Below are 8,567 nucleotides of genomic sequence, written 5' to 3'. Positions count from 1 at the left end.
CTTTTTCAGGGTTACCCCTGAGGCTTCCCGCCAACCATATCAGATCAAATTCAAAGCTAAGTGTCCTTTCTCTATTTTACTTTTAATTTCATTATTCTTTTTACTTTTATGGTTAATAAAGTTCGCCTTCGATCCGATAATGCACTCACTTTGTGTTTTCTTCCTATTCTTCTTTTTCCTTTTCAGCTTTGTCAAATGCCAAAGCTACGTCGTTGGTAACCCTAAACCCTATGTTATTTTATGCCTTTTATTATTATTACTTGTGTCAAACCCCATTGGGGATCCGCTGGTTTCATTGTCCCCTTCCCTTTTATTGCTTTATATTACTGCGTGGTTAGTAATCCTAGGGAGTGCAAGCCTTAAACTGACTAGAATAATTAATTACAAGATAATATATTTTGAATTGAATCACGTGATTGATGCACACACGCACGCTTTTTGGGTAACCCTCTCTGTTGCCTGTTGCCTTGTTGCCTGTTGCCTTTGTGTTTTTGCAGAATAAGCCACGTCCCTCGAATTCGAAGATACCTCAGCCATGCTGCCTCGAATACTAAAGGTCATACGACCCTAAATGATGCTGCCTTCGATACACAATATGACCTCGACCCTCGGAAGTTGCCTACGGAAAAAGGCTGAGGTATCTTCTGGTTGCCTAACGAAAAATGGCTTATTCTGATCCTTGCCTTAGACTACATGCCCTTCTATGGCATGGGACAGTCTTATGGCAAAGGATATTTCGATGACCCTTCAACCTCCAAACGAAAGGCTTCCTGCCCTCTTATGGCAAGGATTGACCCTTTCATTCTGAAAGTCTAAAAAGAGACCTATCATCTGAGTTTAAGGTAATTGCCCCTAATTGCCTTGCAATGCTCATCTTTAATATTCTTTCTCACAATTCTTCGAAAACTGGCTACGCTCATTTACGAGCTAAAGTCCACTTTTTTCTTTCATCTACTTTTTTCTAAAAACAAACGAGCAAGCAAAGCAATTAAGAGCCCATGGAAAACCATGGATGCAAAGGGTGCCTTACACCTTCCCTTTGCATAAATTACCCCCCGAACTCAGATTTTCTTTAAAAGGTTTTTTTCTGTTTCTCTTTGCCTTTCTGAATTTGTTTGGATAAAATAAAAGACGGTGGCGACTCTTGCTTAACCGCGACATTTCGATTATAAAAAGTCAGTTCACCGTATTACAGTTACCGAGTAAAAAGGCTCCACATTTACTAACAGAAGCTGCAAGCTTCATATGTTTTTAAGTTGTGTTGTTACAGGAATCAAAGATTCAAGATCAACATGAGAAACAACAAGATGATGAATCAAGCTCTTGGATTCTTGAAGCAAGCTGAGTGCTAGGAAGCTTCAGAATCAGAAGCAAGAAGCAAGAATGATCAGAAATTCTGATAATAGAATATGATCCAAATCATTGTCTATTTGCTCTGATACATTGTCTATTGGATCTGATATATTCTATATGGCTTATATGACTCTGATACATATTTTGTGTTCTGATACACATTTTATGTTCTAACTCATTCATGCTGACTTTTGTCGTTTAGTTTTGTTCTGTAAACATTTCAGGATGTAGAGATGCTCTGATGATGCTCTGGTACATTCAACAATGTTCTGATACAATCTAGCATGAAGTGATGTAAGAAGAAATTCAAAGCTCTGAAGCTATCTGAGGGAAGCAGAAATCAGAAGCTGTGAATGTTCTAAAGATCCAGAAAACTCAAGTTCTGAAGTTGTCCTAAATGGAAGCATGAATCAGAAGCTGTGAATGTTCTGAAGATCAAAGAAATTCAAGTTCTGAAGCTGTCCTAAATGGAAGCAGGAATCAGAAGCTGTGAATGTTCTGAAGATCAAAGAAATTCCAGTTCTGAAGCTGTCCTAAATGGAAGCAGGAATCAGAAGCTGTGAGTGTTCTAGGGATCTAAAGAAATTCAAGTTCTGAAGCTGTCCAATGGAAGCAGAAGTCAGAAGCTATGAATTATCAGAAGCAAGAAGCTTATGTGATCGTCTCTACCGAAATAATCAGGGAAGTCTTTTATTATTAAAGTTCTTCGAGTATTTATTTCAGGGGGAGATTATTCATCTCAGGGGGAGATTGTTAATCTCAGGGGGAGACATATTCACATGCTTATGCTATAGCTGTGTAATTTGTCTTTAGCCGTCTGCTCTTTCTAATCGCAAATTCATATCATTTATATATGTTTTTGTCATCATCAAAAAGGGGGAGATTGTTAGAACAAGATTTGTTCTGATCAATATTCTTAGTTTTGATGATAACAAGGATATGAATTTTGTGTGAGATAATGTGGTACTCTAATACATTGCAATTTCCATTTCAGGAAATATATAAAGAGTATGCACAAATCAGCACTCAGAAGCTTTGTCTCAGAAGGTTCAGCATGCAACATCAGAACATGGTCTGGCAAGACATCAGAAGATGGTCAAGGCAGAATCAGAACATGGGTCTATGGAAGCATCAGAAGAACTTGAGGTCAGAAGCAGAAGCACTGAAGTTCTCATGGTATCACGCTCAGAAGCACTTCAAGGTCAGAAGACAAGAAGATGCTATGCACCAAGCTGTTTGACTCTGATGATATTCAAATATTATATTCAAACATCAGATCAGAAGAAAGTACAAGTGGCAGGCTACGCTGACTGACAAAAGGAACGTTGGAAGCTATTAAAGGCAACGTCAGTAGACACAGCGTGAACAAGGCTCGAGGTAGTTGACAAAAGCGTGAAACATTAAATGCAAAGCTGTACGGAACACGCAAAGCATTAAATGCGCTTAACGGTCATCTTCTCAAACGCCTATAAATATGAAGTTCTGATGAGAAGCAAGGTTAACAACTCTGAATCAAATTCTGTGAATATTAACTTGCTGAAACGCTGTTCAACTCAAAGCTCAGAAACTTCATCTTCATCAAAGCTCACTACATTGCTGTTGTAATATATTAGTGAGATTAAGCTTAAACGTTAAGAGAAATATCACTGTTGTGATTATAGCTTTTCAGAAGCATTTGTAATACTCTTAGAATTGATTACATTAATTTGTAAGTAACTAGAGTGATCAAGTGTTGATCAGGATACTCTAGGAAGTCTTAGCTTGTGTCTAAGCAGTTGTAATTAGAGTGATCACGTGGTGGTCAGGATACTCTAAGAAAGTCTTAGCTTGTGTCTAAGCATTTGTTCCTAGAGTGATCAAGTTGTGATCAGGATACTCTAGAAGACTTAGTCGCGGACTAAGTGGAAAACCATTGTAATCTGTTGCGATTAGTGGATTAAATCCTCAGGTGAGGTAAATCACTCCGTGGGGGTGGACTGGAGTAGTTTAGTTAACAACGAACCAGGATAAAAATAACTGTGCAATTTATTTTTATCGTTCAAGTTTTTAGACTACACTTATTCAAACCCCCCCTTTCTAAGTGTTTTTCTATCCTTCAGAAAATTTTAAAATACTCTGATTTTCCGTATAAATTATCCGGTAGATCTGGGGTGTTACATGGTCCCGGGGAGAGAGTATGTACTCTTCGTCCGGCTAACTCAGAAGACGAGCTGTTCTATTTCTATTTGAGTGTGATAGAGATTTTTAACGTGAGGATTCCGTTCACGGATTTTGAAGTGGATCTTCTCAAGACCGTAAACACCGCACCTTCGCAGCTTCGTCCAAACAGTTGGGGCTTTATAAAGGTGTTCGAGAGGGTTTGTGATGATGTCTCCATAAAGCCCACCATAGGCTTATTCTTCTCTTCCTTTGAGGTGAAAGGTTTGGAGAAGAACAACTGGATTCAGATCAGTGGCATTCCCTCTCGAAGCTTTCTGATTTCCTTTACCAGCAATTACAAAGATTACAAGGGTAAATTTGTGAGAGTGAGAGCGGTCCGACTTGCCCTCAAGTCCTATACGTGGCTGATGGTCATGCCCGATTTCCTCATTACTGGACGAAGGACCCGGTGCCCATCTGTGGTTTTACCCTTGAGAAGCTCAGCAAGGTGGAGCGTGTTTGTTTGAAGGTTTTAGACTATTTCCGGATGATGAAAATTAAAACTTTGCTTTCGGTTCCCGACAAGGAGCTCCTGGCTTTCCTTGGTAATACCTATTTTATCGGATAAGTAGTTGTTTTCATTTTCCTGAATCTTTTTTAACTCAATTTTTTCTTTGTGCAGATAAGATGACTAACTTGTCCCTTGCTGAAAAAGAGGAAACTTCTTCTAGAGACCCGTGCTGCTCAGAAGGGGACCGGAGGCCCAGCCGAGAACAAGTTTAACCTTTCTGGTCTCGAGACTCGGGTGAAGCGTAAGAAGATGATAGCCTCAAAATCCTAGTCCGCAGACGTTTCCGAGCAAGAGTTACCTACTTAGGTGGTTGTCGGGGAGCAGTGCCAGGCCACTCCGAAGAGGCAGCGGGTTGTTATGAGCGGGGGTCATAATCAACGTGATGCTGATATGCTCACGCTTATGAAGGGTCCCGACGAGGGTAGCAGTGGCAATCCCGGAGAATTCAGGTTTTGGACCAACGACTTTGATGGGATTAATTACGCCTATGATCACATGAACATGGAGGGTGATGTCCAGAGGGCGAAGAGTGTGGGCTCCAAAGATCTCTTCCAGAACCTTAGTGCTTATCTCATGAGGAGCTTAGTCCTCTCCCGAGGTCTCTTCAAAATCGGGGATGATAGCAACAAGAAGGTCATTGATTTGGAAAAAGATCAAAAGCTCCAATCGGAGAAGATTTCCAAGCTAGAGAAGAGCTTGAAGGATGCGGAGAGCAAAGCTTCTGGCTTCGAAAAAGATCTCGTCGAGCTGAAGGCCAAGAAGGAGACTTCTAACAAAACCATTGCTGACCTGAATGACCAACTAAAGTCGGTGATGGACGCGAATGAAGAGCTAAAGGAGTCTTTAAAGAAGTCACAGGTTGAAGCTCTTACTGTCGGTGATGAGGCTTTTGATAGGGCCAAGGAGCAAGTATTGGTCTTATACCTTGAAGTCGACCTCACCGAGGTGGATTTCCTCAAGGTGGTGCAAGATGGCCGCCTTGTGGATCCACTGGAAGCTGAACGTACCCCTTCTCCCAAGGCCGCCGAGACAGGACTCGACAATGCCGCCGAGTCCCACCAAACCGCCATGTGAAAGATGAAGTTCTTGTTCTTTTGTTCCAGTTAGTCATCCGTTAAGGATGCAATTTTGTAATGTTCTGTTGTTTTTTATCGAGTGAATGCGTCTTCCCTTTTGAATTTTGCCCTTATGTAATCCAAACATAGCCCTACTGAGGCTTTTTGATTTTAAGTTTATGGATCTTGTTAACTCAATCGTCTTCCAATTTAAACATTTTTGCACTTCTTCCGAGTACTATAAGAATAGGTCGGTTTAAGCTTTAAACTTGCGTGCAAAATGTTTGAGATAATTTTTAGACTGCTTTTGTGTTTTGACACTGTGAGTCTCTTTGTTAGGATCAACTTTATTCACGCATTACCCGAGTAGCCATTAGTCGAGTCTTAGATCGGTTGGAGACTGGATTTTCGTGCGTTCATGCTTGGTGAAACTTTTAAGTTCCTTGATTTGCAAATATCCATAGCCCATATGCCTGAGCATATCCGACTGTCATGGTATAAGCCCCAAGCGTATGTTACATGATTTGCTAGCTCGTATTAAACGCTTTCCAGACCTTTAAGACCTCAAACATGTTTTGACCCAGCTTTCGCAAGTGTGGTATTCAGTGAATGTTTCCCCTCATAGAGAAGTTTAACATCCTTCAGCCTTGGATATTCGGAGTCTCCCAAGGTTTGTCTGAGAGCCCCTGATGAGTCTGAATTGAGCTCGTGGCTTTGCGGCCCGAGGACCTAACCGTTTTTGTTGGCGGACAGAGCCCCTTGCAAGGATTCACTGGAAAACGGTTTGAGAGCCTTAGCGAGGTTGAACCGGCTTAGTTGGCGGACAGATCCCCTTGCAAGGATTCACCGGAAAACGGTTTGAGAGCCTTGGCAAGGTTGAACCGGCTTAGTTGGAGGACAGAGCCCCTTGAAAGGATTCATCGGAAAACGATTTAAGAGCCTTGGCGAGGTTGAACCAGCTTAGTTGCGATCATAGACCCAGAGGCGTAACTGGATTTACGAAAACTAGAACACAACTCATTATCTTTGTGCCTCGTTAAAAACCCTTGCAAATGCAAGGGAAAAGAGTGCACCTTATTTTATTAATCATATTGATTTGTTACAAGAGAGTTCAGCTGAAATAAATCCTAAGGTTGGAAACATTCCAAGTCCTAGGCACTTCTACCCCCTGTAGAGTTTCTAGTTTGTAAGCCCAATTGTCGAGCTTGCCTCTGATACGGCACGGTCCTTCCCAGTTAGGAGATAACTTTCCCTTGTTCGTAGGATCAGTTACTTTCTTGAGAACTAGATCACCTTCGTTGAAACCTCTCTGCCTGGCTTTTAGTTCATACCTCCTTGCTAATCTGACCTTAGCAGCATATTCCCGGATTCGTGCTAATTCTCGGACCTCGACAACCAAACCGGTAGAAATGTTGAGTCCTTCTAGATAAGCCTCCTCGTTAAAATGATCACCTCCAGGTCGGAGTGTTGATTTCGACTGAAATCATGGCATCTTCTTTGTATACTAGTCGGAATGGAGTCTCTTGGGTAGTAGAGTGAGGTGTTGTATGGTACGACCAGAGAACCTCATGCAATAACTCCCTAGAGACCTTTCGCATGATCCAACTTTCTTTTTAACCCTGCAAGAATTACCTTATTGGCAGCCTCTGCTTGTCCGTTGGCCTGTGGATGCTCCACTGATGTGAACCAATTTTGGATTCCCAGGTCTTTGCAGAAGTCGACCACCAAGGCGCTTGCGAACTGGGTGCCATTATCCGTGATGATGACCTTAGGTAGACCAAACTTGCATATAATTTTTTTCCAGTAAAAACTTCGTATCTTCTTGCCTGATATACGAGCTATAGCCTCGGCCTCGATCCATTTTGTGAAGTAATCGACGACCACAATTAAGAATTTGAGTTGTCCTGGAGCGATAGGGAACGGGCCCAGAATGTCTGCACCCCACTGCCAGAATGGCCACGGAGAGAATACAGAATGAAGTACTTCTGCGGGAACTTGGCCGACCGGAGCGAACATTTGGCATTTGTTGCATTTTTTGACGTAGTCGGAACAATCTTGTTGAAGTGTAGGCCAATAGTACCCGACTCAAAGGATTTTTCTTGCTATATGAGAACCACATGCACCTTCATGTATTTCCATCATAATTATATTGGCATCATCTTCTGCTACACATCTTAACATTGGGGTAGAGCGCCCTTTCCTATAGAGTTTGTCGTTAACCATAATGTACCTGATAGCAATCTTCCTGATCCTTTGTGCCTTGCTGGAGTCCTCGGGCAGGCTGCCGGAAATAAGGTATTGAATGATGGGAGACATCCAACCTTCCTGTTGCTCTACGGGCATGACTTCATTCAGTTTGATACTCAGCTCTCAATTGTTTCTTGAATTACAGTTTTGTTCAAGCCGGGTCCTTTGGTGCTGATGAGTCGGGCTAACACATCTGCCCGAACGTTCTTTTCGTGAAGAATATGAATAATTATGAACTCGGAGAATCTCTGTGCCAACTCGTGGGTCTTTTCTAGGTACTTCTGCAGTGAATCGTCTTTAGCTTGGTATTCGCCTTTTACCTGTGAGGCTACCAGTTGAGAGTTTGTCTTTACGGTTAGGCGTATGACCCCTACTTCCTCGGTACTGAGGGCTTCATATTCTGCCTGATTATTGCTGGCTCTGAACTTGAAACACAATGAGTACTCCAAGATGAAGCCACCGGGTCCTTCAGGTACTATACCGGCTCCACTACCTTTGAGGTTTGACGAACCGACAACGTGGAGGGTCCAACCGAATGTCTTCGTTCAAACACGAAGTATTCAGCTCGACCACAAAATCGGTTAGAGCCTGAGACTTGATACTAGTTCTCGGTGTGAAATGGATGTCGTATTTTGATACATATCCTAGGATCAATCTTAGACACATGTCCTAGGATCAATCTAGTTGGTCTTGTGAGTTACCAAAATAATTGATTTGGAGGACTAGTGGTTGTTTATTAGAATTCACTGTAAACAACTACACTGACTCAACAACTTGGCCGGCCGGACCAACTTGCTCTGATACCAATTGTAACACCCTGATTTCCCCGACGTTTATTAATATAAAATCAGAGTAATTTTTTCAAATAATAAACATGCAATTAGGATGTCACGCTTCTCAAAACATGTTAAACTCGCTCAATCATTTAAATTGATACATAACACATTATGCGGATGAACCAAAACAAAACTTCATAATTCTCAACTTCTCATTTTATTACGCAGCGGAAAAGATTCACATAATGTTATCAAAATAATCTACATCCAGCATAAATAATATTTATTCAAATAATACGGAGTTCATAAGACTCCAAGCAATCATCAAGCACAATAAGAGTAATTAAGCGTTCATCCCCCTCGGTGTTACGTATCAGAGCTTGACCCAACTCGACATAAGCAACAGGAATATCAACATCTTCCAAG

This window comes from Vicia villosa, linkage group LG7 (assembly GCF_029867415.1).
Source record: "Vicia villosa cultivar HV-30 ecotype Madison, WI linkage group LG7, Vvil1.0, whole genome shotgun sequence".
In the NCBI taxonomy this organism is placed as follows: domain Eukaryota; kingdom Viridiplantae; phylum Streptophyta; class Magnoliopsida; order Fabales; family Fabaceae; genus Vicia; species Vicia villosa.
The sequence above is the reverse complement of the archived record's forward strand: the minus strand, read 5'-3'. Positions refer to the sequence as shown.